This window comes from Syngnathus floridae, unplaced genomic scaffold (genome assembly GCF_059516105.1).
Source record: "Syngnathus floridae isolate MCC-2025c unplaced genomic scaffold, RoL_Sflo_1.0 HiC_scaffold_27, whole genome shotgun sequence".
Lineage (NCBI taxonomy): Eukaryota > Metazoa > Chordata > Actinopteri > Syngnathiformes > Syngnathidae > Syngnathus > Syngnathus floridae.
The window spans coordinates 355341-362524 of NW_028284056.1; positions in this window are offsets into that span (position 1 = coordinate 355341).

A 7184-nucleotide genomic window follows, 5' to 3' on the forward strand; every position below is an offset into this window, starting at 1 on the left:
CTGTTGCGCGCTGTGCAGCAGATCCATTCTCTCTTGGAGGATGCAAGCGTCGCGCTCCCTCAACTCGCACATCAGGGCTCGCTTCCATTGGTCCACGGCGCTCCTAAGCTCTTCTCTCTGATCCGCCGTCAGCACGTCATTCACGCCAGCGTGGCTGGCTTTTTCGCCGTCCGTGGCAGGGCAGTCCCGCTGCGGTAGCGCCTCGTACAACATGGCCTCCAGCTCCAGGATCCTCTGGGCCGCAATCCTCGTCCATCAGTGGTCCGGCGGGAGATTTGAGGGCGGCTTACCTTATGAGCCTGGTCCATGGAACACTTCCTGAAGTCCAACTCTTCATCCAGGTAGCCCTTCTGCTTGCAGAACATATCCTAGCACAGCTCAAGGTCAGAATTGTTGGGGCACATTGCCGGAGTTCCCCTTGGCTGATGTCGCGTGTCTGTCTACCTTCTCACTTTCAATGTCCAACATCTTCTGTTGAAGTGCTGACTTGGTCACTTTGATGTATTCTAACCACTGAGGAAAGGCTGCTGTCACATAAGCAGAATGCGAGAGCGTGCGTGGACGTGCGCGTTACCTTCTCGGCTAGGGTGAGAAGGGTCCTGGCGTGAATCACGACCACCTGCTCCTCGTTGGTGAGATTCTGCAAGAGCCCAAAGGCACAGCGTCAACAAGCTTCTTTCAGCGCAAAGCCTTCCAAAAGTCACATTTGAGCCGCCGAGTCTCGTGGAGTGCGAACATAAGGAGTTCGACATACACTTACGGCGTTATAGCCCAGGATGTCCAGCTTCTTCATCAGATCACTGATGACGATGTCCGGGGGAAAGGCGCAAGGAGCAATGTAAGGTGTTCTGGGACCTCGGGTTAAGGTTAGGGTTGCGAGGGACGCCTTACGTACGCTCACGCCCTCGGCCTCGCAGTAGATCTGCAAAGGGCTGAGGCCGTCTGGGAAACGGACTTGCAGAAACTTCAAGACGGGGGAGCGCCACTCCCTCTCCTGAAAGGCAGAGGCATGCATCCGTCCGTCCGTCCGTCCGTCCGTCCGTCACATCTCTGGCCTCAACACGCTTGTGCGAGTCTTCCCACCTCCAGCTCCAGGATGCGGAACTCAAGCAGTTCGTTTTGGTCTCGGATATCCTGGATGTGCTCTTTCAGACACGCTTCTTCCGCCTCCATCCGCCTGACCTGAAAAGACAGTCAGACCTCATCTGCGGGGCTTCCCGACAGGTGTGACGCCAAGCGACTCCGCCCAGCGCCTTTCTTTCCGTCACCTTTTCGGCCAACTGCTGATTGCTCTGACGCAGCAGCTGCTTCTCCTCCACCCACTTGACATTCTAGAAGAGACAAACGCGTGGACAGCTTTGGAATGTTGTGTCATTTTCATCCACAAATTCTTTGGTTGACTGGAAAATGACATTTGCTTTTCTCCGCATTTTCCCAGCCACGTTCGGGGGGGGGGGGGGGGGGGGTTGGTCCAGTAATGCCAGACGGATGAGTGACTGAAGAATGTAGCTATTTTGTCTGAGAAAAAGGTGTGCTCATTGATGAGCTTACCTGTCCTTGTTGCTTCAGCGCTGACTCCAGATCTGCTACTCTGCTTTGATAGTGACCCATTTCTACCATCAGCTTTTCTCTGGTCTGAAAGGAGGAGGAGGGAGGCTCCTCCTCCTCCTTTCAGACCAGAGAACACCCGAGGCTGGGTGAGAACGGGGAGGCTGCGACCCGGCCGGGGGTTGCGGGAAGGGGCGCCACCTTGATCTCCTTCTCGGCGTCGTAGTCCCCTTTCGCTGGTCTGGGCTAGCAGAGCGTAGGCTCGTTGCAGCGCTTGATATTCTTGCGTCAGCTGGCGGTAGCGAAGCTCCGCCTCTTCATGCACACACCAATGCAACACAGCACTAGTACCAGAATCAGTCAGACCGGCGACAAAGCACCCGCGACGCAAAGACGAGTCCGATTCCAGGCTGAAGAGGAATGTTTGGTGCCAATACGCTGGCAGAAATGGCGGGCTACCTCTTCGGGTTCCGTGTCGGGGGTTCTGTCGGTGTGAAAAGACAAGGACGATCCGTCCGAGTCCACCAACACGTCTTCGTCGTAGCCGTAAAATGTTTCGATGACCTGCGGGCGCGGAAGCAAACATCTCTCTGAACAAACTGAAGCGACACCTCACGATGAATCGACGAGAGGAACGATAGCGAGAAAAAGGCCATTTCATCTTGCGCAACACCAAGCAGCCGCAAACAAACAGACTCACCTTGCAGGACCTCACGCTTTGTTCCTCCTCAGAGATTCTCGACGTCGGTATCGTAGCAGCAAATCTCTCTCCTGTCGACACAAATAATCCGCCTTTGAGATTCTTTGGATGCAAAGGGAACGAACGGCTCCGGCGCAGAAACAAACGCGACTCACAATGACATTTCTGACATGAGCTCCTGTCTCCAGAGCCTGAAAAACACGTCACCGGCGATGATTGGAGGGACGCTCGTCTTTTCCAAAAGTGACAACTACAGGGTGTGTCAGGGTTTTCCAGATTATCTTTATCGTATCATTGTGTTGCTTTGACTTTGACTGCGACCTGTAATAAATAATATTATTTATCCCTTATTTATCCCTATCGCTTATCCCTTCCTACACAAAGTCGTAAAACACCCCTTGCTATGTTTTGACTAGAGGTCAAGGGCTTCCTCTATTCAATCCACTCTTACACCCACCCTGTTTCTCTTAATTAAAATGCTCGTGCAGGAGCCGAGAGTCAGACTTCATTCGTACAACGGATGGACTCTCCACCTGCAGGTGTCCAAAAGAACTTACTTGTCTCCCGTGTGGTTCTTGCAAAATAAGTTGGAGCGAGCGCAACTCTAACAGGGTGCATTTTGCCACTAGCTGCCTACGGACAATGACGCCGCGCTCGCGGCTCATGGTTGACGGGCTGAGCAGCCGGGCAAGTCCGTCGTTTTCAGCGCACAGCGAGTGGCAAAGGCGCTGACAAAACGGGAGCTTTGAGCTGCTGAAAACGGCAAAACAAGTCTAAAGCGTGTTCAAACGCGTGCGCACAATGCTCCTGCTTGAAAGGTCGGAATTTAAGGGGCCAATTTTTTGGATGGCGGCCGCCGGCCAAGCTTTGGACGGAAAAGGTTTCCTGGCGACAGCGAGCGAGCGCGGCGCTGCCGTACGTGCACCGAGTCGCCTGCCTGAAGACCTTGGACAAGTCGTCGATGATGTGCCGCTGCTCCACAACTTGAAGGAACTCCATTTCACCGTCCTGCTGGCCGCAACCGCGGTCCAGGTCATTGAGCGAACTAGGCCTTCTCTGTGGAACACAAATGCAGTGGACTCTGTTGGCACGCCGCCGTTGTCCGCGTCGACTTACCAAGCTTGCCATCTCCTCGTTCTCCTGGGTGACAAAGCGCACTTTGTTTTCAAGGCGACACAGCACCAGCGAGAGTTCTTCATTCTTCCTGCTCAGGCGTTTGTTTTTGTACAGGAGTGGCAGAAACTGGCTTTCTGTTTCTCTCAGTCGCTTTAGCTGCAAGCATGAAGTGCGGGATGTGAAAGACGCACAACACGCGGGCCAGAACGTATCCATTCCTTTTGCATCGGTTTGAACGGAATCGTGGCTTTGGCTCCCAATAAAAGACATCTACCAGGCAACCGACTCGCCGCGCCGCTCAACTAATAAGCAAGCGCAATGGGTGCCTCGCTGGATGGCGCGCATCAAACGTAGCGCAAACCTTCAAGCGTGCCGTCAATAAATTACCAGTTCATTGCGCTCTTCAGAAAGCAGGGCGTTTCGATCCTCCAGTTTCCTGATGACTGCGCTGAGCTCAGCGATTTTCAGATGAAACCGTCGCGTGTCCCGATCCTCCTGAGACTGAAAACGCCCCGCAACACACACACACAAGCACTCGTTCAAAGTTCAAAACTGTTTTTGTGCTACCTTCCTCCAGCAACGAACTAAGTCATGCGTACTGCAAGTGTGTGATGAGGTGGCTTACGCAATGAAGAGGATTGCTAGTAGCGGCGTTGACCCCACTTCCAGGGTAGTTTAGGCCCGCCCTTTGGGAATCCCTCAGGGCAGCGATCTGCTGCTCGGCAGCCTGAGTCTGCAGCTGAAGGCGGTGGACGTGGCCGGCCCCAGGGCTTCATCCAAAACACTAACCGCTCTGTCTTTCAGCTTGATCTCATCCGTCTGGATGTACAAACGGGGAGCGCTCAGGCAGGCGGGCAAACTCATTTGCCAGAATTGTGACAAAAACAAAGAGAGCAACCGGCCAATTTTTTTCTGGAATCGACTAGAACACCTTTGCTGTGACAAAAGCGAAGCGAGCAACCGGACATTTTCTTCTTGTGAAATAGAATAGAATAGAATGCCTTAGGTGTCATTGCACTGCAGGTATACAACGAAATTGGGAACATAGCCACGCACCGCGCATCTGATCAGTCCTACCAGTCGGCGGATCTCCCTCTCGCAGTCTCTCTTGGTTCGGCTCAGCTCCTCCCGATGCTGGTGATGAGCCGATCGGAGCTCGGCCGCTCGGGACTGCCAGGCCTGCTGGGCCGCTGCCAGGGCTTCTTCCGCGCTCCTGGTGGAGGCGACACCGCTCGGTCTCCCGACACCGCCGCGTCTCCTCCACCTCCGCCAGCAAAGCGCCCCCCCTCCTCACCTGAGCAGACATTGCGCCACACCGGGCCGTTGAGACCGCAACGGAGCGCCGCGACGCTTACTGGGGACAAGCTACACAATACGGTAGCGGCCGCATCGAAGCCCGACGTGGCGTGCGGATAGTCAGACACGGATAGAGCGGATCACCTTGTCCATGGAGCCGTCCCTCAGGCTGAGGACCAAGGCATTCAGTCGCTGGATCTCTCCATCTTTGATTTTGATCACTCTCATCAGCTCCATTTCATGCTGCCGCAGTAATGTCTCCCTGGTAATGGCTAACTCTTTCTGCTTCTCCTCATGGAGTTTGCTTTTGAGTTCCGTCATGGCGGCGGTGGCACGGTGGTGCTCCGCCCGCAGGTCCTGACTTCTCTCTCTCTCCAGACAGCTGACCTGACATGACTTAGACTTAGACTTAGACAAACTTTATTGTCATCTTGTCTGCACATGGTGCATACAAAACGAAATTCCGTTGCATACGTCTTACAACAAAGTAGTGATATTGCAGTTGAATAGAAGTAACATACCCTATGAAAATATATATATATACATATATACTATATATATATATATATATATATGTATTAAAAATAAGTATAAAGTGCAGCAGTGATAATTATGCAATAGTGCAAGTAGGCAAAACAGTATTCAAGAGTGTGCAGAGGAATGCTAAACCATGTATTAAACTTCTATTTAAAGGGTTTATACAAGTTCAGTAAAGTTGGTAGTGCGAGATAGTGCAAGATAGAGGTCCGTAGTGTCATAAAGTACAGTTCTGTGAATGTGTGATGCAGAGTTCAGTTTAGAGCTCAACAGTTCTAGTGTTCAACAGTCTGATGACAGCAGGGAAAAAGCTGTTGCAGAACCTGGTGGACCTGCAGCGGATGCTGCAAACCTCTTCCCAGAGGGCAGCAGGGAGAACAGTCCATGGTGGGGGTGTGATGGGTCATTGATGATGTTACGGGCACGGGACATGCAGCGCTGAGATGAAATGTCCTGAATGGAGGGAAGAGGAGCCCCTATGATCCTCTCTGCTGTCCTCACCACTCTCCTCACGTTCTTCCAATCGGAGGCGGTGCAGCCTCCACACCACACAGAGAGACAGCTTGTCAGAATGCTCTCTATGGTGCTCCTGTAGAACGTCCTCATGATGGGTGGGGGCAGGTGGGCTCTCCTCATCCTCCGCAGGAAGTACAAGCGCTTCTGTGCCCTCTTGACCAGTGCCGTAGTGTTCATAGTCCAGGTGAGGTCTTCTGTGATGTGGACCCCCAGGAATTTGGTGGTGCTGACCACCTCCACAGCTGAGCTGTTGATGATCAGTGGAGCGTGGTGAGGCTGTTTTTTCCTGAAGTCGACGATGATCTCCTTCATCTTCTCCTCATTCAGGATCAGGCTGTTTTCTCTGCACCAGCCCACCAGCTGCTCCACCTCCTCTCTGTAGTCCAGGTCGTTGTTGTCTCTGATGAGCCCCACCACCGTTGTGTCGTCTGCTGACTTCACGATGTGATTGGTGGTGAACCTGAGGACGCAGTCGTGTGTCATCAGGGTGCACAGCAGGGGGCTCAGGACGCAGCCCTGAAGGGAGCCTGTGCTGAGGGTGATGACATCAGAGGTGTTCTGTCCGACCCGGACTGACTGAGGTCTGTTGGTGAGGAAGTCTAGCAGCCAGTTGCGAAGGGGGGTGTTGAAGCCCAGGTGTTCCAATTTTCCTACCAGATGCTGTGGGATGATGGTGTTAAACGCTGAGCTGAAGTCCAGGAACAGCCTCCGCACATGGGTGTTCTTCTCCTCCAGGTGAGCCAGGCTCAGGTGAAGAACGGAGGAGATGGCGTCCTGAGTGGAGCGGTTTTGCCGGTCGGCAAACTGGAACGGGTCAAATAATAGGGGGAGTCTGGAAACGATGTGACCTTTAAGCAGCCTTTCGAAGCACTTCATCATAACCGGAGTCAGTGCAACAGGCCGGTAATCATTAAATGAGGTGATTTGAGGTTTCTTCGGCACCGGAATGATGGAGGCAGTCTTAAAGCACGCCGGCACTGTGGCTTGGCCCAGCGAGGTGTTAAAAATGTCTGTGATGACCCCAGCCAGATGACTTGCACATTCCCTGAACACACGCCCAGGAATGTTGTCGGGGCCAGGGGCCTTACAGGGGTTGACTCTCCTCAGGGTCTTCAACACATCGGCGGAGTCAAGGCAGAGTACCTCCTCTTCCTGATGGGGGACAGTTTTAACTGCTGGAGTGCCGTTTAGTGCCTCGAACCTCCCAAAGAAGTTATTTAGACCATTTAGAAAGTCAGCATCAACTACACCCACCGGGGGGGGGGGAGGGTGAGTTGTAGTCTGTAATCGCCCGTATGCCTTGCCACATACTCCTGATGTTTTTGACGTCGTGGAAACGATCCTGAAATTTTCGACTGCGGTCTCGCTTCGCTATCCTGATGGCACGGTTCAAGTTGGCTCTCGCTGTCCTCAGTGTCTCCTTGTCGCCAGACTTGAAGGCAGAGTTCCGCGCTCGTAGCGTTTGACGTAC